The sequence below is a fragment of the Procambarus clarkii genome, chromosome 28, assembly GCF_040958095.1.
Source record: "Procambarus clarkii isolate CNS0578487 chromosome 28, FALCON_Pclarkii_2.0, whole genome shotgun sequence".
Lineage (NCBI taxonomy): Eukaryota > Metazoa > Arthropoda > Malacostraca > Decapoda > Cambaridae > Procambarus > Procambarus clarkii.
The window spans coordinates 25342769-25366970 of record NC_091177.1 but is presented as its reverse complement, the minus strand read 5'-3'; positions in this window follow the sequence as shown (position 1 = coordinate 25366970).

The window sequence follows — 24202 nt, the reverse complement described above, 5'->3', positions numbered from 1 at the left end:
TAGGCAAATCGGGCCTTGAATAGTAGGCTGAGAAGTGCGTTCTGGCTATTAGGTACGACATATATATATATATATATATATATATATATATATATTTATATATATATATATATATATATATATATATATATATATATATATATATATATATATGTGTGTGTGTGTGTGTGTGTGTATCATGTGATTAACACGTGATTAAGAATGTGACAATGTCAGACCACGGAGGAAAATGAAACAGGAATTTCTTTAAGTACTTTCGTAATAAATACATCTTCAGAAGGAATTCCTTCTGAAGATGTATTTAATATACGAAAGTACTTAAGGAAATTCCTGTTTCATTTTCCTCCGTGGTCTGACATTGTCATATATATATATATATATATATATATATATATATATATATATATATATATATATATATATATATATATATATATATATATATACCAGCAGTTCCCTGCCACACATTGCTGTGGCAGGGTACTGTAAGCCACATCAACCTTCACTGTTCCCCAGTCCTCCCCACCTTTCCCCCTTCACCCGTCTCCTCGGCCTGCCAACCACTGTTCCATCGTCCTCCCCTCCATTCCCCACTCCAACCTTTCCCTCTTCTTTCCCACCAAGCCCCACTTCCCTGTCTCTTTGTCCTCCTCACCATTCTTTATTCCCCCATCCCCTCGTCCCTACTATCCCAAATTCCCCTGTCCCCTTGTCCTTCTCGAACATTACCCCCTCCCTTTTCCCCTCGTCCTCTCCACCATGTCTCACTTTCGTCCCCTTGTCATCCCTACCATTCCTCACTCCCTCGTCTGATGCCTTCCCAAATGGTTTGATGTTCCTATCAGAAAATTGGGAACATCAAGCGATCTAAGGCTCCCATCATTGAAATAAAAAAAAAACAGTTAAAATATGAAATGAAAATATGAAAAAAAAAAAAATACACTATGCACACGAAATGAACAGTATGGTAAGCAACACAGCTCAATTTCGACACAATTCACACAAAATAATGAAATCAAAATGAAAATAAATCAAAATCTATGAAAGTTCAATTAATCAATGCAATCGGAAACATTGAAATGGAATTCGTGACATATATAGTGTAGCGTTCATGTTGCTATTATGTGCAACAGATGGCGCTGTTTTTCAAAATCGCATGTTTTTACCTGTCACAGGGGTAGCATCAATATATTAGGTATATAAAAAGACGCGCCTATTCGAATGCAACGATGTGTCAAAATTTCAAAGCAATCGGTAGAGGATTTCGTAGATTTCCCTCACATGAAAAACACATTTTTCAGAAAGAAGCATTTTTTTTTACCATCACAGACGTGACTTTTTTATAGTATGTATATAAAAACTTGCTCGGATGCGAATGGAACGTTGTGTGAAAATTTCAAAGCCATCCGTGAAGAACTTCTGGAAATTAGCGGTTATGCACAAACGAATATTTCCAGTTTTATTTATATAGATAATTGTTAGAAATAATCTATGTAGCAGTAAATATAAAAACAGTAGTAGTAGTAGCAGTAGCAATAATAGTTATATAAACCTTAAATTATTATTGAGTGATTAAATGTCATAGAAACACATGTCTTCAAAATATTAGAACCATGAGTCTTTTTTCGTTTAATTATTTTTATCATTACTTCCAAAATTTATCTAAGTAATTCTGTTCTCAACAGTAGTAGTGTTACACATGTGATGAACTGATTATGGTAGCAAATAACACAAGTATATGTTCCGGAACTTTTTATTTTGCCAAATTAACATGTTTAGATATAATGAAAAGTCTGACAGCATGCGTAACAGTCAATAATCAAGATAGTGTTTGTCTATTATCATTGACTGATCTGGGGTTTGTCTGTTATCATTGACTGATCTGGTGTTTGTCTGTTATCATTGACTGATCTGGTGTTTGTTATCATTGACTGATCTGGTGTTTGTCTGTTATCATTGACTGATCTGGAGTTTGTCTGTTATCATTGACTGATCTGGTGTTTGTCTGTTATCATTGACTGATCTGGTGTTTGTCTGTTATCATTGACTGATCTGGTGTTTGTTATCATTGACTGATCTGGTGTTTGTCTATTATCATTAACTGATCTGGTGTTTGTTATCGTTGACTGATCTGGTGTTCGTCTGTTATCGTTGACTGATCTGGTGTGTGTTATCATTGACTGATCTGGTGTTTGTCTGTTATCATTGACTGATCTGGGGTCTGTTATCATTGACTGATCTGGTGTGTGTTATCATTGACTGATCTGGTGTTTGTCTGTTATCGTTGACTGATTTGGTGTGTGTCTTTTATTGTTGACTTGTTTCGAATTCTGTACGTTACCATTGATTTACAAACGTATCTGTTTGTTTTCAAAGGTATGTCTATGATTGTACGTTAACGTTGACAAGTTCGGAACTTTGATCGTGTGTGGGAAATTTCCACATCATATACAAGCTCTAATGTAACAGTCATCATATGTTGTTAATTTACATTAGTTAGTCATATAAAAATTACATAAAATGGAATTATATGCTCTTAGTCAGCTGCCCATCGTCCAGCCAACGTTTTGGCTAATATAATATAAAATACACCTGTATTAGGGGCTGGTTACACAATAAAATGAATCTACTAAATTAATTATCTATTAAATCGTTAGATCTGACCTCAAACCCATTCTTCCTACCGAATCTCAAATGTTACAACCTCAGGAGAGGGAGGAGGGGAGCCGGCCAGTGTAAACAGTCGTTCAAGTAAATTCGTGTGGTGAACTAGAGCGCACACGAGAGCTTCGCAAAGCGACAACATAAATTTCCTCCCCAGCGAGTCTAAGAGGACAGTGCAACTCAAAATAGTTGTTATTTACTGCTGAGACATTGCAACTTAAGAACTAAGGGAAGTGCCAGTACGGTTAGCCTATTAGCTCAGATTAAATTGCCAATTATTTTCTGTGTCTAGGGATAATCGTTACAAGGCATGATAGCACCACGCACTAGTGTAAGTCTCATTATTATAACAATTTAAGTTCATGTGTAACACCTGTACATACATGTAGTCATCATATATTACAGTGTATCGTATAATCAGGTGAGTATGACCACATGGGACATAGTTGAGCTGGCCACACCAAGACCACTCAGACGCCATTAAGCACTGGAGTGCACTTGTCCAAGGGTGCCTGATGTGTGATGACCAGTCTACACTACTGACATAGCTGAGGGCATTTAAATCTTCTTTATATAGTTGTGTGATATGTAACTCAATAATAATTTTATCTACCGTTTAATTATGGTAAGATTAAAATATGAAACCCCCCAAAAATGTGTGAAGGGAAGTTTATTGGTGATAAATTATAAAATACAATCCGCTTAAAAGTAATGAATTCAATCTCTTAAAATTACAATCAAATCAATCACCAGTAGGTTTTCCCCAAAACGTGATCATTTACTTGCATCTGTTTAGTGAAAGAAAAATGTTACATAGATTGCAATGATCAAACTTAAAGTTCGAAAGGATTAATTTATATTTTTTATCTTAAATATTCTTTGGAACTAAATTTATAAGAAAATTTCAAAATATGTTCATTTGCGAGACAGTTACATAGATGTATTGTGTAATTAATAATTTCCAAATATTATATAATGTTTTCTCTGAATTCAAATTAAAGCATAGCATTATATCTACAAAGAATAGGCTCCCTGCCAAAGACCCAGAACGCAGGTAATGTATTGAAATTATTTAAATACTTCCAAGTAAAATTGTTGGACAATCTTGGATAATCTGTTGCACTTTTCAGGCAGGAATATGGAATTGAATTTGTCCTGTAAGAGATATACTCCGAGTGAGAGAGACCCGGATATGAAGTATGTGGTAATAGTTTCAGTGTCTGAGAGAAGTTCGTGTCCGTGTTCAGATATTTTGTAAAGTTTGCGGTCCACTGGATGTGTGTGTTCAAGTTCCCTTCCTGTTTCCAGCGTTGTAGCCACCTGAACACGGTCGAGACGCTGAAACCAGTCATTCTCGCGATAGTTCGACCTGAGAGTCCGCACTTCCACATGTGTTGAAACATGACACGATCACACATAGATGTTTTTCTGTATACTTTTCGTCTCATCATTTTCCTGTGTAGAACAAAATCAACAATTTCAGATTCAGAGTTCTAACATACAGTTCATTCACAACAATTATAATTGAACAGCACACATGCCAAGGAATTTTCCAAAAGAGCACTGACCTAGAGCCAAGAAAGAATCTAGAATTGGAAGACTAAATGAATTATATATGAATATTTAATATTCATTTTCATATATTATCTGTGTTTTATTTATGTCAGTTATATAAATAAAACATTGCATTTTGCAGTGCTTTAGTAGCGCTATCAATTTGTGCTGGTTCAAAAAATCTAAGCATAAAGGAACACAAAATTCTTCAACGTACGAAGGTGGACCATTATCACGTCATAGTATTCTAATACTATGACAGGATGTCATGACTCAAGGAGACGAGTATGATCACCCATCCAATGTTGAAATAACTTGAAAACCGAGCGACGTTGACTAACTGCGACATATTGTTCACTTTACGAAAACACACTTAATTTCTGAGTGCTATACCGTAGATTTTACTGTCCAATACCATTAGATCCCTTGCATCACGATATTAACTCCTTTATGCAACACTAATGACTCCACCACGCCTTCACTGTTGTCTCCACTACCAACCCGTTCTCGCACCTGCTTATAGTCAATATTTGGCTTATGAATAAGTGCATATGTGACATACTAATTTTCTGTGAATATTTGAGTTTATGTGAAAAGGTGAATTGAAAACCACAACCTAACCTAACTTTCTTAGTATGTTAAGATAAATATTTTATGGTTTCTTAATTACCTACATTGAAATTACAGTTCTATGCAAATAATAAAACACGACTAAAATATCTAAATAAATTGTAAAGTAACTCAGGATATTGTAAAATTTTGTATAAAAATCTTTATTGTTTAATAAATCTTAAATATAAGAGTTAGTGCCTGGAAAAAAACTTGGAATATATCATATATGTACTTAATAATAAGCCAAATATTAACTATAAACAGTAAGTCATATATGGACTGTCTTGTGTGAGGGCGGGTTTTCACTACACAACATCATTATCCCTACTGTACTACACCATTGTCTCTACTGAACAACACCATTGTCTTTACTGTACGACACCATTGTCTCTATTGTACTACACCATTGTCTCTACTGTACAACACCATTGTCTCTATTGTACTACACCATTGCCTCTACTGTACTACACTATTGTTTTAACTGTACTACACCATTGTCTCTACTGTACAACACTTTTTTTATTATTATTTTCTACCACAGACGTAGCCTCACATTTACAATGCTAACCAGCATTTATGCATTTTCTCCTGTCCTCCATGGACAGGGTTAGAGATGTGTTAAACATATAGTTCAAGGGTTTATTGAACAATCAACCACAGAAGGTGATTCGGTGCTTTTAAAATGCTAAGCTAACCTACATACGAAAATACATAGATACACAGATTTACGTATGCCCTACATAAAGTGTTCGGTGTCTTTTACATAGTGTCATTAATGTGCATTTACAAATGTGAAATGTAATTCTGATCAGCTTCCATATATACTTTATACATATACACACACACATATACGTACATATACATATATACATACATATACACACACACATGCATTCACATACATTTATCTCTTTCACTCTGACAGGGTGAGATAGCTGATAGGGAAACTAGTGTGCAATTAAGCACTTAGTGACTGAAGGTGATTAAGGTGCTTTTACAAGCTCAGGTTATATAGTTACATCACATACATACATTGTATAACTGATACATTACATGGTCAATCTTGGGTACAAGTCCTATATATCATCAAGTGTTCCAGTACTCATATAGTAATTACAGGGTTCAGCATACCATAGCCCAGGAGGGCGAAAGTCAGTCAATATGGGACTTTCTACAATGTAATGTTCAAGAGAGTGCATGTTTTCTCTTTCACAAAGTTGACACATTGTATACTCGACATTTGGGTTTGGAGAAAGCTGCCATATACGTCTATATTCCAGGCGTATTCTGGCCACTATAACATCACATTGCCGGGTTCTTGTTCTATTAGTCCCATATGTGAATGTCTCCTCACGATATATATCATAATATTTAATGCTACAACTTCCAGGTCTTTGTGAATTTGTTAAGTCGGTGAGATCTTCATTAGATATTTGTTTTTGTATTATCTTTTTGTCACTGCTAATAAAATATCCATATCAATTTCTACCACTGGTTTTCTACAGGCCGTCTTTGCAAGCATATCAACAGTGTACTACACTACACTACTACATATTGCACTACACTATTGTCTCTACTGTACTACACCATTGTCTTTACTGTACTACACCATTGTCTCTACTGTACAACACCATTGTCTCTACTGTATTACACCATTGTCCCTACTGTACTACACCATTGTCTCTACTGTACTACACCATTGTCCCTACTGTACTACACCATTGTCTCTATTGTACTACACCATTGTCTCTACTGTACTACACCATTGTCTCTATTGTACTACACCATTGTCTCTACTGTACTACACCATTGTCTCAAATGTACAACACCATTGTCTCTACTGTACTACACCACTGTCTCAAATGTACAACACCATTGTCTCTACTGTACTACACAATTGTCTCTACTGTACTACACCGGATACACTACAACAAGTACCATAGAAACTGGAGGACAAAAAATTATAGTCGTAGTCACATATAATCCACCACAAAATGACAGAAAACCCAGACAGGAATATGAGAGAAACATCATGGTCACCATTAACATAATAGAGAGAGCAGCTTGTGTCGCTAGCAGGAATGAATCTGGACTACTAATCCATGGGAGACTTCATCCACGGAAAGATAGATTGGGAGAACAGAGACCCACATGGAGAACAAGATAAATGGAGAGCTAATCTGCTGGACGTGGCAACAAAAAACCATCCAAGCCAACAAATCAAACGGCCAACAAGAATGAAAGAAGATGAACCAGCCATGGTTTACCTGATATTTACCCAGAGTGGAATATAAGGGAAGTTAAGTTGGATGCACCCTTGGTAATGAGTGATCACAGTGAATTGATCTTTGAGTACCTGGTAGAGCTAGGACTTATCTCCCCCAAAAAAGGAACTGGGAAACAAATGTTTGGCATACCGAATGGGGAATTGTGAGGAGATGAGATTTTTCCTAATAGAGATATACCATGGGACACAGAAACCAAAGCTAAATTTGTACAAGGCATGATAGACTATGTCACCCAAAAGGGTCAAGAGGCAGTAAACAGGTTTATCCCGGCCCAAAAGGAAAAATCCGAGAAGCAAAAGAAGAATCCATGGTTAAATAGGGCATGTACGGAAGCAAATTAACTGAATAAAAGGGCGTGGAGGAAATTCCGAAATAATAGAACACCAGAAAACAGAGAGAGATACCAGAGAACCAGGAATGAGTATGTTAGTGTGAGAATAGAAGAAGAGAGAAATTGTGCAAATGATATAGCAAATAAAGCCAAGACCGAACCAAAGCTACTCCACATTCACATGAGGAGGAAAACAGTAGTGAAAGAACAGGTATTGAAACTTAGATCAGGTGAGGACAGGTATACAGAGAATGACAAAGAGGTGTGTGAAGAACTCAACAGGAGTGCAGGTCTTCACAATAGAACATGGGGAGGTCACTGCACTAGGAGAGGGGGCAGTAAACCAGGCAGCCTTGGAATGGTTCGAAAATACGAGAGATGAGGTCAAGAGACACCTGTTGGATCTGGATGTGAGAAAGGCTGTTGGTCCAGACGAGATCTCACCATGGGTATTGAAAGAGTGTGCAGGGGCACTTTGCTTTTCATTCTTCATAGTGTATGACTTCATAGTGTATAACTTCATAGGTTTCTGGAGACGGAAGACCTACCATAAATATGGAAGATGGTTCATGTGGTCGCAATATACATAAAGGGTGACAAACAAGAGGCACTGAACTACAGACCAGTGTCCTTAACTTATAAATCATGCAAGGTGATGGGGAAGATCGTGAGAAAAATCAAGTAACACATCTGGATAGAAAGGACTTCGGGACAAATCACCAACATGGGTTCAGGAAGGGTAAATCTTGCCTTACTGGCTTAATAGAATTCTACGATCAGGTGACAAAGATTAAGCAAGTAAGAGAAGTCTAGGTGGACTGCATTGTCTTGGACTGTCGAAAACTCTTAGACACAGTACCCAATAAAAAGCTGGTACATAAGCTGGAGAGACAGGCAGGAGTAACTGGTAAGGTGCTCCAGTGAATAAGGGAGCTTTGCTTTCTTATTCAGTGAATAAGGGAGCTTTGCTTCCTTATTCAGTGAATAAGGGAGCTCTTTGTTTCCTAAGCAATAGGAAGAAAAGAATTACAGTGAGGGATGAGACCTCAAATTGGCGTGAAGTCACCAGTTATCTGTCACAGGGCTCTATATTCAGTCCTATCCTGTTTCTGATATACGTAAATGATCTCCAGGAGGGTATAGTCTCATTCCTCTCAATGTTTGCTGACGATGCCAAAATTATGAGAAGGATTAGGACAGAGGAGGACTGCTTGATGCTACACGAAGATCTAGACAAACTGAAGGAATGGAAACAAAAATAATGTAATGAAGAGAGGTGTAGGGACCAGAAAGCCAGATACAAGGTATCATTTGGGAGATGAAATTCTTCAAGAGTCAGAGAGAGAGAAAGACTTGATTATCTTTGTAATCTTGAGATGATTTCGGGGCTTTAGTGTCCCCGCGGCCCGGTCTTCGACCAGGACTCCACCCCCAGGAAGCAGCCCATGACAGCTGGCTAACACCAAGTTACCTATTTTACTGCTAGGTAACAGAAGCATAAGGTGAAAGAAACTCTGCCCATTGTTTCTCGCCGGCGCCTGGGATCGAAACTAGGACCACAAGATCAGAAGTCCAGTATGCTGTCCGCTCGGCCGACCGGCTCCCTCCTTTCGGGGTGGATATCGCGCCAAACCTGTTCTCTGAAGCCTATATCAAGAGGATGATATCAGCAGTATACGCCAGGTTGCCAAACATAAGAACGGCCTTTAGAAACTTGTGAAAGGAATCGCTTAGAACATTGTACACCACATATGTCAGACCAATCCTAGAGTATGCATCTCCAGCATGGAGTCCTTATCTAGTCAAGCACAAGACTAAACTGGAAAAGGTTCAAAGGTTTGCCAACAGACTAGTACCCGAGTTGGGAGGTATGAGCTACGAGGAGAGGCTACGGGAATTAAACCTCACATTGATGGAATACAAAAGAGTTTGGGGGGACTTGATCACCACATTCAAGATTCTAAAAGGAATTGATAGGGTAGATAAAGACAGGTTATTTCACACAAAGGGCACACGCACTAGAGGTCATAATTTGAAATTGAGTGCCCAAATGAGCCACAGAGATATTATAAAGAACTTTTTTAGTGTCAAAGTGGTTGACAAATGGAATGCATTAGGAAATGATGTGGTGGAGGCTGACTTAATACACAGTTTCAAGTGTATATATGAGTGCCCAGTAGGTTCAGGAAACTGTACACCTGTTGATTGACAGATGAGAGGCGGGACCAAAAAGACAGAGCTCAACCTCCGCAAGCACAAACAGGTGAGTACATCATTGTTTCTACTGTACTACCACACCGCACTAGTACCTCCACCACACCAGTACCTCCACCACACCACACCAGCACCTCCACCACACCAGTACCTCCACCACACCACACCAGCACCTCCACCACACCGCACCAGTACCTCCACCACACCACACCAGCACCTCCACCACACCACACCACACCACACCAGCACCTCCACCACACCGCACCAGTACCTCCACCACACCACACCAGCACCTCCACCACACCACACCAGCACCTCCACCACACCACACCAGCACCTCCACCACACCGCACCAGCACCTCCACCACACAACACCAGCACCTCCACCACACCACACCAGCACCACCACACCGCACCAACACCGCCACCACACCACACCAGCACCTCCACCACACCACACCAGCACCTCCACCACACCGCACCAGCACCTCCACCACACCACACCAGCACCTCCACCACACCACACCAGCACCTCCACCACACCGCACCAGCACCTCCATCACACCGCACCAACACCGCCACCACACCACACCAGCACCTCCACCACACCACACCAGCACCTCCACCACACCACACCAGCACCTCCACCACACCACACCAGCACCTCCACCACACCACACCAGCACCTCCACCACACCGCACCAGCACCTCCATCACACCACACCAGTACCTAAACCACACCGCACCAGCTCCTCCACCACACCACACCAGTACCTCCATCACACCACACCAGCACCTCCACCGCACCGCACCAGCACCTCCACCACACCGCACCAGCTCCTCCACCACACCACACCAGTACCTCCATCACACCACACCAGCACCTCCATCACACCACACCAGCACCTCCACCACACCGCACCAGCTCCTCCACCACACCGCACCAGCACCTCCATCACACCACACCAGCACCTCCACCACACCGCACCAACACCGCCACCACACCACACCAGCACCTCCACCACACCACACCAGCACCTCCATCTCACCACACCAGCACCTCCACCACACCGCACCAGCACCTGCACCACACCACACCAGCACCGCCACCACACCGCACCAGCACCTCCACCACACCGCACCAGCTCCTCCACCACACCACACCAGTACCTCCATCTCACCGCACCAACACCGCTACCACACCGCACCAGCACCTTCACCACACCGCACCAACACCGCCACCACACCACACTAGTACCTATACCACACCACACCAGTACCTCCACCACACCACACTAGTACCTCCACCACACCACACCAGCACCCACCACACCACACCAGCACCTCCATCAACACCACACCAGCACCTCCACCACACCACACCAGCACCTTCACCACACCATACCAGCACCTCCACCACACCGCACTAGTTCCTCCACAACACCGCACCCGTACCTCCACCACTTCCACTACACCAGTACCTCCACCACACTGCACCAGCACCTCCACCACACCGCACCAGCACCTCCACCACACCGCACCAGCACCTCCACCACACCACACCAGCACCTCCATCACACCACACCAGCACCTCCACCACACCAGCACCTCCACCACACCGCACCAGCACCTCCACCACACAGCACCAGTACCTCCACCACACAGCACCAGCACCTCCATCACACCACACCAGCACCTCCACCACACCGCACCAGCACCTCCACCACACCGCACCAGCACCTCCACCAAACAGCACCATCATCCACCACACCGCACCAGTACCTCCACCACACAGCACCAGTACCTCCACCACACAGCACCATCATCCATCACACCGCACCAGCACCTCCACCACACCACACCAGCACCTCCACCACACCGCACCAGCACCTCCACCACACCACACCAGCACCTCCACCACACCGCACCAGCACCTCCATCACACAGCACCATCATCCACCACACAGCACCAGCACCTCCACCACACCACACCAGCACCTCCACCACACCGCACCAGCACCTCCATCACACAGCACCATCATCCACCACACCGCACCAGCACCTCCACCACACCACACCAGCACCTCCACCACACCGCACCAGCACCTCCATCACACAGCACCATCATCCATCACACCGCACCAGTACCTCCACCACACAGCACCAGTACCTCCACCACACCGCACCAGCACCTCCACCACACCACACCAGCACCTCCACCACACCGCACCAGCACCTCCATCACACAGCACCATCATCCATCACACCGCACCAGTACCTCCACCACACAGCACCAGAACCTCCACCACACAGCACCAGTACCTCCACCACACAGCACCAGTACCTCCACCACACAGCACCAGTACCTCCACCACACAGCACCAGTACCTCCACCACACCACACCAGCACCTCCACCACACTACACCAGCACCTCCACCACACCACACCTGCACCAATACCACACCGCACCAGTACCTCCACCACACCACACCAGCACCTCCACCACACTACACCTGCACCTCCACCACACCACACCTGCACCAATACCACACCGCACCAGTACCTCCACCACACCACGCCAGCACCTCCACCACACTACACCTCCACCACACCACACCTGCACCAATACCACACCGCACCAGCACCTCCACCACACCACACCTGCACCTCCATCCACCACACCAAACCTGCACCAATACCACACCGCACCAGTACCGCCACTGAACTTAACATTTCCGCCATTGCTCCACTGAACATACTCCTTCACCATATCATTAACGCAACTACGTAACTCAGCTCTACTTCACTGCATGTTTGGCTATAGTGTACACCACCTCACTCTCCTCACCATTATCTCCACTGCGTCCCACTTTCAGCAACTCTGCACAACTCAACACTCTTGACTTTACCGTACTACGCCACTGCAACCAGAATATTACTCCGTATACCCCCAGTGTGTTATAACATTGACACTGTTGTACGCCTTTCGTGGCATGATTGTAACTCGCCAATGCACTCCACCATTGATCGCACAAGGCCACACTTTTATTTACTCTCTACTACTCCATTAACTGCACCATTGTCTTCTTTCTTCTCAACTATTGACAACACTGCATCACGCCATTAATTCTAGTATGCATCACAATAATTAATCCGAATATAACACGGGAAACTATGGGACTCTATTAACTGCTCCCTTGACTCCACGGAATTACCTCATTAGCCCCATTTTTTATTCCAGTGAATTACATCATTAAGCAAAACGTTGAATACAGTTAACTAATGACTCCATTATACTATTATATGCACTATAACATATGGTGCACTGCACCATATGTTCCATACATTTATCTACACTAAATGATGCTATTGACTACACTGTGACACATTAACTCAGTTGTGTAATACAATAGGCTGATAATGATCCCAGATAACACCTAAGCAATCTTGGTCGTTCCATTATCTTTGAGTTTAGTTAGCTTGGTGACTGTTCATAACGGTATGCTGAGACCAGCCTCCTGAGGATAACAACATCGCAACTGACATGTTTGGTCAGTGATATATTAACCCATTCGGTTAATACCCAACCAACCAATGAGGGTGACAAACTTCCCCACCTCACTCGGTCTGATGCTGTGATACAAGACTTAAGAATGGATTTAATGACGAATGTTGTCTGGTCCTCGGGCTGCATGTAGGCAACCTTACCCGCCTTGGAAGCCTTGTTCAGTTGTTCAAAAATGTTTTCTTCGTTATTTCTTCGGACAAACAGGATGTGTGAGGAGTTTCTCCTGGGACAAACATGTCATGTGTCGTGGCTTTTTCCGGATACAAGGGTCATGTGTCGTGTCATTTCTTGGACACATCCTTTCGCAGTTTTATTGCACCTCCACGAGGAGAAGCTTAAATCACCGACAGATTATTAACCCTTCAAATTAGTAGTCACTGAACTCCAACCACACTACACAATTTTCTTGAATTTTGTGATCTTGTACTTGATGTAGACACGTATATAATGGAGATGCATATAATAGGGTGAATGTTTAATGTCACAAAGTTCTTGTATACTCTACCTACTTTACTGTGGTAACACTCCTCATACGCACGTCCTTGGGTTTGTAACTAGTACAATTTAGCTTCAAATTGCTTTCATTACTAATCTTTGTTTTTGAGTTTCTGCTCCTCCAGTAGCACTGACTTAATATTCAATTTCCGTAATATTTCAATGACATTCTTTAACCACAAATAATGTAATTATTATTTGTGTGAATTACATTAATCTAACCCTTATGTATTAATTTAAAGAACTTATAGCACTATTATTTGTAATAATACACATGCCAATTGAATTTCTCTATTAACATAGTAATGTTTAACTTCTGTCTGTTAATAGTACAATACTTGAGACAGGAGCTGAGGATTATGACATAAACATAAATACTGCTTCAAGAAAGCAAACATCGAATTATTCTTCATAAACAAATACATAAACTTCTCACCGAAATGGCACATTAAAATCTCCTCAGTTGACTGCTAACTGGTTATATTAATTATAGTAATTCAATAACCGTTCGGGATAAGTTACAGAGCAGAGATAAATAAGTCATTTTTGCAGCAAGAAGATAACCAATATGATTTAGCAAATATTCAGCAGAAAAGCTAGGTGCTAAATGAGAAATACGGTTTCATTACCTTCGTCATGATTTAAACACCTTCCTACACCTTATGCAACACTCTAATATGTAATTTAAGAAGCACACACGAATCTTCTTAAAGCCGAATCTTCTTTTTTGGACGGTAGAGCGATGGTCTCGCTTCATGCAGTTCGGCGTTCAATCCCCGACCGTCCAAGTAGTTGAGCACTATTCCTTTCTCCTCGTCCCTTCCCAAATCCGTATCCTGATCCCTTCCCAGTGCTATATAGTAGTAATGGCTTTGCGTTTGCCCCCCTGATAGTTTCCTTCCCATTCATGCATTTACCTACCTTATTAAGGAAAATATTATATGGCACACATTTATACGCCCATCACACTTGTAAGTCACATTATCATTAATTTCCACCTAATATGTTAATGTGTTGATCTTAACAATTGTAATGAAAGAAAACGTTAGAGATATTTTTTTTACTATGTATAGAACCTTCCTTTAAAATTCAGGTACAGGGTCATACGCATTTATATCACATTTGAAAAAATAACACTGCATATTAGCTACGGCACTAAGCTTAAATTAGAGATCCTCATAACTCATGCTTACTACCACTTAAATGCTTTGCACTATCACCTTTTGGTATGATTCTTTACAGCCAAGGATAACAACATGACAGAGACACCAACTTGTGTAACTTACGAACACGAGACGACGAGTGTCTGCGGGAGAGTCGTCTAGGGCGTGTTGTTGGCTGGGGATCCCAGAGTGTAATGAGCGGACAGTGAAGGTGCATCAGGTATTACCCCCCGAGACTGTTAGCCCCGCCCCCCCTGGCCTCCCCAAAGTTCGTCACGCCCCCCCCCCCCTGGCCTCCCAAGAGTGGGCCACGCCCCCTGTCCTCCCCAGAGTTGGTCGCGCCCCTTCTCTGGCCTCTCCGGAGTGGGCCACGACCCCTGTCCTCCGCAGAGTGGGTCATGCCCCTCTCGCCACGTCATAGTGGACCAGGCCCCCCTGGCCTCCCCAGAATCGTCAACGCCCCCCTGGCCTCCCGAGAGTGGGCCACGCCCCTGGCCTCCCCAGAGTGAGCCACGCCCCTGGCCTCCCCAGAGTGGGCCACTCCTCCCGTATCCTCACCAGAGATGGCCAGGCACCCCCTGTCCTCCAGAGTTGACGAGGCCCCTATGTCCTCCCCAGAGTAGCCAAACTTTCATAATTGTGACGGGCTTTTGGGTGTTGGCTACGCTCTCCCCAATCAAGTGCCGATGGCCGGATTTGACTAGGCGATCCCTATAGCGAACTGATGCCCGGGTGTTATCCACACCTCCCCTGTCGTTAGCTGATGTCTGGGTGTAATCCACACCTCTGTCGTTAGCTGACGTCTGGGTGCTATCCACACATCATCTGCCGTCAGCTGACGTCTGGATGCTATCCACACCTCACCTGCCGTTAGCTGACGTCTGGGTACTGGACACACCTTACTTGTCGTTAGCTGACGTCTGGGTACTGGGCACACCTTACTTGTCGTTAGCTGACGTCTGGGTGCTGGGCACACCTTACCTGTCGTTAGCCACCGTCTGGGTTGTGTGTGAGAGAGAGAGAGCGCTAGTGAAGTGTTTTGTGTATTCACCTAGATGTGCTTGAGGGGGTTAAGCTTTGCTCTTCCGACCCGTCTCTGAACTGCCAATCAATCAACTGTTACTAACTACTAACTGGGTTTTTTCACACACACACACAGAAAGCAGCCCGTAGCAGCTGGCTAACTCCCAGGTACCTATTTACTGCTAGGTAACAGGAGGATCAGGGTGACAGAAACTCTGCCTTGTTTTTGTTTTTCGCCGGTGTCGGGAATCGAACCCGAGCCACAGGATTACGTGTCCAGCGTGCTATCTACACAGCCACTGGCGCCCTGTGTGTGTATATGTGTGTGTGTGTGTGTGTGTGTGTACTCACCTACTTGTGCTTGCGGAGGTTGAGCTCTGGCACTCTGGTCCCGCCTCTCAACTGTCAATCAACAGGTGTACAGGTTCTTGAGCCTATTGGGCTCTATCATATCTACACTTGAAACTGTGTATGAAGTTAACCTCCACCACATTACTTCCTAATGCATTCCATTTGTCAACCACTCTGACACTAAAAAAGTTCTTTCTAATATCTCTGTGGCTCATTTGGGCACTCAGTTTCCACCTGTGTCCCCTAGTGCGAGCAGCCGCGTCTAACAGCCTGGTTGATCAGTCCAGCAACCAGGAGGCCTGGTCGACGACCGGGCCGCGGGGACACTAAGCCCCGGAAGCACCTTAAGGTAGGTAGGTAGTGTGTGCCCCTTGTGTTAAATAACTTGTCTCTATTTACTCTATCAACTCCCTTGAGAATCTTGAATGTGGTGATCAAGTCCCCCCTAACTCTTCAGTCTTCCAGCAAAGTGAGGTTTAATTCCCATAGTCTCTTCTCGTAACTCATACCTCTTAGCTCGGGTACTATTCTAGTGGCAAACATTTGAACCTTTTCCAGTTTAGTCGTATGCTTGACTAGATATGGACTTCATGCTGGGGCTGCATACCCTAGGATTGGCCTGACATATGTGGTATACAAAGTTCTGAATGATTCCTTATACAAGTTTCTAAAGGCCGTTCTTATGTTAGCCAGCCTGACATATGCCGCTGATGTTATCCTCTTGATATGGGCTGCAGAGGACAGGTCTGGCGTGATATCGACCCCCAAGTCTTTTTCTCTCTCTAGCTCTTGAAGAATGTCATCTCCCAAATGATACCTAGTATCTGGCCTCCTGCTATCTACACCTATCTTCATAACATTACATTTGCTTGGGTTAAACTCTATCACCATTTGTTCGACCATTCCTTGAGCTTGTCTAGGTCTTCTTGAAGCCTCAAGCAGTCCTCCTCTGTCTTAATCCTTCTCATAATTTTGCATCGTCAGCAAACATTGAGAGAAATAAATCAATACCCTCTGAGAGATCCTTTACATATATCAGAAACAAAATAGGACCGAGTACAGAGCCCTGTGGGAATCCACTGGTGACTTCACGCCAATCTGAGGTCTCACCCCTCACCGTAACTCTCTGCTTCCTATTGCTTAGGTACTCCCTTATCCACTGGATCGCCCTACCAGCTACACCAGCCTGTCTTTCCAGCTTATGCACCAACCTCTTATGCGGTACTGTATCAAAGGCTTTCTGACAATCCAAGAAAATCAGTCCGCCCAGCCCTCTCTTTTTGCTTAATCTTTAGTGTGTGTGTGTGTGTTTAGTGTGTGTGTGTGTGTGTGTGTGTGTGTGTGTGTGTGTGTGTGTGTGTGTGTGTGTGTGTGTGTGTGTGTGTGTGTGTGTGTGTGTGTGTGTGTGCGTGCGAGAGAGAGAGAGAGCGTTAGTGTAGTATTCTGTGTGTGTGTGTGTGTACTCACCTAATTGTACTCACCTAATTGTGCTTGTGGGGGTTGAGCTTTGGCTCTTTGGTCCCGCCTCTCAACCGTCAATCAACTGGTGTACAGATTCCTGAGCCTACTGGGCTCTATTGTATCTACATTTGAAACAGTGTATGGAGTCAGCCTCCACCACATCGCTTCCTAGTGCATTCCATTTACTAACTACTCTGACACTGAAAAAGTTCTTTCTAACGTCTCTGTGGCTCGTTTGGGTACTCAGCTTCCACCTGTGTCCCCTTGTTCGCGTCCCACCAGTGTTGAATAGTTCATCCTTGTTTACCCGGTCGATTCCCCTGAGGATTTTGAAGGTTGTGATCATGTCCCCCCTTACTCTTCTGTCTTCCAGTGTCGTAAGGTGCATTTCCCGCAGCCTTTCCTCATAACTCATGCCTCTTAGTTCTGGGACTAGTCTAGTAGCATACCTTTGGACTTTTTCCAGCTTCGTCTTGTGCTTGACAAGGTACGGGCTCCATGCTGGGGCCGCATACTCCAGGATTGGTCTTACATCTGTGGTGTACAAGATTCTGAATGATTCCTTACACAGGTTCCTGAACGCCGTTCTGATGTTAGCCAGCCTCGCATATGCCGCAGACGTTATTCTCTTTATGTGGGCTTCAGGAGACAGGTTTGGTGTGATATCAACTCCTAGATCTTTCTCTCTGTCTGTTTCATTAAGTATTTCATCTCCTATTCTGTATCCTGTGCCTGGCCTCTGTGTGTGTGTGTGTGTGTGTGTGTGTGTGTGTGTGTGTGTGTGTGTGTGTGTGTGTGTGTGTGTGTGTGTGTGTGTGTGTGTCTGTGTGTGTGTGTTTGTGCGTGCGAGAGAGAGAGAGAGCGTTAGTGTAGTATTCTGTGTGTGTGTGTGTGTGTGTGTGTGTGTGTGTGTGTGTGTGTGTGTGTGTGTGTGTGTGTGTGTGTGTACTCACCTAATTGTACTCACCTAATTGTGCTTGCGGGGGTTGAGCTTTGGCTCTTTGGTCCCGCCTCTCAACTGTCAATCAACTGGTGTACAGATTCCTGAGCCTACTGGGCTCTATCATATCTACATGTGTGTGCGCGCGCGCGCGCGCGTGTGTGTGTGTGTGTGTGTGTGTGTGTGTGTGTGTGTACTCACCTATATGTACTCACCTATATGTTCTTGCAGGATGGAGCATTGACTCTTCGATCCCGCCTTTCTAGCTATCGGTTGTTTACAGCAATAACTCCTGTCCCATTTCCCTATCGTACCTTGTTTTAAAAGTATGAATAGTATTTGCTTCCACAACCTGTTCCCCAAGTGCATTCCATTTTTCTACTACTCTCACGCTAAAAGAAAACTTCCTAACATCTCTGTGACTCATCTGAGTTTCCAGTTTCCACCCATGTCCCCTCGTTCTGTTATTATTACGTGTGAACATTTCATCTATTTCCACTTAGTCAATTCCCCTGAGTATTTTATATGTCCCTATCATATCTCCTCTCTCCCTTCTTTTCTCTAGTGTCGTAAGGTTCAGTTCCTTCAGCCGCTCTTCTTATCCCATCCCTCGTAACTCTGGGACAAGCCTCGTCGCAAACCTCTGAACCTTCTCCAGTTTCTTTATGTGATTCTTCAGGTGGGGGCACCATGATGGTGCGGCATACTCTCAGACGGGTCTCACGTAGGCAGTGTAAAGCGCCCTAAAAGCTTCCTCATTTAGGTTTCTGAATGAAGTTCTAATTTTCGCCAGTGTAGAGTACGCTGCTGTCGTTATCCTATTTATATGTGCCTCAGGAGTTAGATTAGGTGTCACATCCACTCCCAGGTCTCTTTCTCGAATCGTTACAGGTAGGCTGTTCCCCTTCATTGTGTACTGTCCCTTTGGTCTCCTGTCACCTGATCCCATTTCCATAACTTTACATTTACTGGTGTTAAACTCCAGTAGCCATTTCCCTGACCATCTCTGCAGCCTGTTTAAGTCCTCTTGGAGGATCCTACAATCCTCGTCTGTCACAACTCTTCTCATTAATTTTGCGTCATCTGCAAACATCGACATGTATGATTCCACTCCTGTAAACATATCATTTACGTAAATTAGAAAGAGGATTGGTCCCAGCACCGATCCTTGAGGTACTCCACTTGTTACTGTTCGCCAGTCCGACTTTTCGCCCCTTACCATTACCCTCTGGCTCCTTCCTGTTAGGTAGTTCTTCACCCATACTAGGGCCTTTCCGCTTACTCCTGCCTGCCTCTCAAGTTTGTATAGCAGTCTCATGTGCGGTACCGTATCAAAGGCCTTTTGGCAGTCAAGAAATATGCAGTCTGCCCAGCCTTCTCTGTCCTGCCTTATCCTTGTTACTTTATCATAGAATTCTAAAAGGTTTGTTAGGCATGATTTCCCTGTCCAGAACCCATGTTGGTGCTTGTTTACAAACCCAATGCTCTCCAGGTGCTCAACAAGTCTTAGCCTAATTATTCTTTCAAGTGTTTTGCAGGGGATGCTTGTCAGTGATACGGGTCTGTAGTTAAGTGCCTCCTCCCTATCACCTTTTTTGAAAATCGGTACGACATTTGCCTCCTTCCAGCAACTGGGCAATTCTCCCGACATAAGTGACTCATTAAAGATCATTGCCAGAGGCACGCTGAGAGCCTGCGCTGCCTCTTTAAGTATCCACGGTGATACTTTGTCTGGTCCTACAGCTTTATTTGCATCCAGTGTTGTCAACTGTTTCATTACATCCTCTGCTGTCACCTCTATATCTGATAGTCTTTCATCTTGGGTAATCTCTTCTAACAATGGGAGCTGCTCAGGCTCGGTTGTGAACACTCCATGGAATTTTGCATTCAGTACCTCGCAGATTTCCTTGTCGCTTTCTGTATATGCCCCTTCTGTTTTCCTCAGTCTTGTCACTTGGTCATTTACCGACATCTTCCTTCTTATATGGCTATGTAGTAATTTTGGTTGCTTTTTCGCTTTGACTGCAATATCATTCTCATAATTTCTTTCCGACACTCGTCTTATGTTAATGTAATCATTCCTAGCTCTGTTACATCTAATCCTGTTGTCCTCTGTCCTTTGTCTTCTGTACTTCCTCCACTCCCTCCTGCTTCTCACCTTTGCTTCCTGACACTGTCTATTAAACCATGGGTTATTATATTCCCTCCTGCTTTTTTCCTTTATTGTTGGAATAAATCTATCTTCAGCCTCCTTGCATTTCAATATGACTTGGTTCATCATACCTTGCACTGTTTTTCCTCTAAGTTCTTCCTCCCACTGCACTTCTCCCAGGTAGTCCCTTATCCTTCTGTAGTCCCCTTTTCTGTAATCAAGTCTCCTTTCCCGGACCTCTTGTCCTTTGGTCACAATTTTAAGCTCCATCATGTAGTCAAAGACTAGGACACAATGGTCACTAGCTCCTAGTGGTATTTCATGTTCCAACTGCTCGATGTCTTCTACATTCTGAGTGATAATGAGATCTAATAGGCTGGGCGTATCCCCTCCTCTTTCCCTAGTATCTTCTTTCACATTCTGTGTTAGGAAATTCCTGTCAATAACGTCTACCAGCTTCGCTCCCCAGGTCTCCTCCCCGCCATGGGGATTCCTCGTTTCCCAATCTATCTCTCCGTGATTTAGGTCCCCCATAACCAGCAGCTTCGCTCTCATTCTATGCGCTAAAGTCGCTGCCCTCTGCAGTCCATCCATACATGTCTTGTTGCTGTCCTCGTACTCCTGCCTGGGCCTTCTACTGTTTGGTGGGGGATTGTAGAATATCAAGATTACAATCTTCTTCCCATCCACTATCAGAGTTCCATGTATGAAGCTTGTGCTTTCATTGGTACCCGGATTTTCCAGCTCATCAAACTTCCATTTCCGCTTTATTTGTAGTGCCACTCCTCCTCCCTGTCTCTGTGTCCTTTCTTTTCTTATCACCTGGTACCCCTCTGGAAAGATTGCATTCGAGATCATGCCATTTATTTTAGTTTCCACTATTGCCACTATGTCTGGGTCTGCCTCACTAACTCTTTCTTTTATCTCTTCTGCTTTATTGGCTACCCCATCAGCATTGGTGTACCAAACCTTGAGACTCTTCTTGGAAACTCGGGTGTCAGAGTTCCCCCTTTCACCAGGGGTCTGGGGGGAACTGGGGGGGTGTCTGGGGGGCAAGTGGGGGCTGTGGGGGTGAGTGGGGGGGTGCTAGGGGGGTGCCTGGGAGTGCCTGGTAGGCGAATGGGGTCTGGGCATCTAGGGGGGTAGGAAGGGCATAATGGGTCTGAAAGTTAGGGGTCTGAATAGCATAGGGGGGTTGAGAAATAGAGTGAGACTGAGAGTCAGATAGAGGTTGAGAGGTTGGGGGGGAGAGGGATACTGAGGGCGGAGAGCTGAGATGAGAATGGAGCATGGGTGCTGGGAGTGGAAGAGAGGGTATATTAGTTAGGGGGGAATCGGGGGTAGGTGGGGGTTTTGGGGTAGAAGAGGGGAAGAGGGAGATGGGGGAAGGTGTTAGGGGGTCACAAGGTGAGGGGGTTAAATGTGGGCTGGAGGTGCATAGGAGGGGTGAGGGTTGGGTGGGGTTTGGGGGTGAGTGGAAGAGGGGTGCAGTGGAAGCTGGGATGGAGTAGATGGAATTGAAGTCAATGGGGTAGAAGGGGTAGGGGAGTAGGAAGGGGTATTTGGGGAGGGGGGATGGGAAGGTGGGTTTGGGGAGGGCATGGCTTGACCCACTGGGGTCGCTGACAAGTGTGATGTAGCAGGGGCAGGGGAATCGTTGGGGAGGTGCAAATGTGGAAGGGACAGGGGGGTTTTGGGAGGCTGAGGCAGGGGGGATGTATAGGAGGGCTGAGTTGGGGAGGATGTGACCTGGGAGGTGACCTGGGAGGTGGCCTGGGAGGTGACCTGGGATGTGACCTGGGAAGTGAGACTACCTGAGAGGCTAGTTCGGTGTCATTGTTGCCATCTATTCTTGTGGGCTATTTGCTCATCTTTCGTCATAAACCTCTCTATAAACACATTGTAATGGGTTTCACTTCCTCTGAGTAAATGCTTGGTCCTCATTATGTACTCCACAGCCTCCTCATTGGAGAATTGCACCAGAACAGGTCTATTCTTGGTACAATTGTAAGGTCCAACCCTGCGGCTGATATCCACCTCATGTTCTGCCATTCCTGCTCCAATACACCTCAATATCTCGTGCAATTCATATTTTCTGTTTCTATTCTCTCTTGTCTTGTTGGTGCCCCAGATTCGAATAATCCATGTATTATAATAGACCGTCTCCTCAGTAATTCATTGTCATGCTGGTAGCCTGTCCCCTGGGGATTCCCCATCCCAACCGCAGTCACTAACCCATCCCCCACTAATCCTCTGTCCTTAGCCATGCTGCTAATCCTTCCTAATTCGTTTGTGATACGAGCACATTCCCTCTCCCAGTCCTCTCTTCCCTTCCTAATCTCTTCCTGAACATAGAGCATAAGTTCTTGTTTCTGCCTCTCTACCGCATCCTGTATTTGCTGAAATACCTCACTTTTAATCCCCTGGATTAGATCCTCCAACCAATCACTCCTTCTCTCTACAAATTTCCCTATTAATTTGTCTATAAATCTGTCCTCCTCCTCATCCCTGCTGGTGTGTGTGTGTGTGTGTGTGTGTATTCACCTAGTTGTGCTTGCGGGGGATGAGCTCTGGTCTTTCGGCCCGCCTCTCAACTGTCAATCAACTTTTTCTACTTCTATATTTTTTCACACCACACACACACACCTCAGGAAGCAGCCCATGACAGCTGACTAACTCCCAGGTACCTATTTACCGCTACGTAACAGGGGCATAGGGTGAAAGAAACTCTGCCCATCGTTTCTCGCCGGGGCCCGGGATCGAACCCGGGACCACAGGATCACGTGCCCAACTTGCTGTCTGCTAGGCCACCGGCTCCCCACGTAAATGTGTGTGTTTGTGTGTGTGTACTCACCTAGTTTTGCTTCCGGGGGTTGAGCTCTGGCTCTTTGGTCCCGCCTCTCAATCCAATCAACAGGTGTACTGGTTCCTGAGCCTATTGGGCTCTATCATATCTACACTAGAAACTGTGTATGGAGTCAGCCTCCACCACATCGCTTCCTAATGCATTCCATTTGTCAACCACTCTGACACTAAAAAAAGTTCTTTCTAATATCTCTGTGGCTCATTTGGGCACTCAGTTTCCACCTGTGTCCCCTAGTGCGTGTGCTCCCTATGTTAAACAGCCTGTCTTTATCAACCCTGTCAATTCCCTTGAGAATCTTGAATGTGGTGATCATGTCCCCCCTAACTCTTCTGTCTTTCAACGAAGTGAGGTTTAATTCCCGTAGTCTCTCCTCGTAGCTCATACCTCTTAGCTCGGGTACTAGTCTGGTGGCAAACCTTTGAACCTTTTCCAGTTTAGTGTTATGCTTGACTAGATATGGACTCCATGCTGGAGCCGCATACTCCAGGATTGGTCTGGCATATGTGGTATATAATGTTC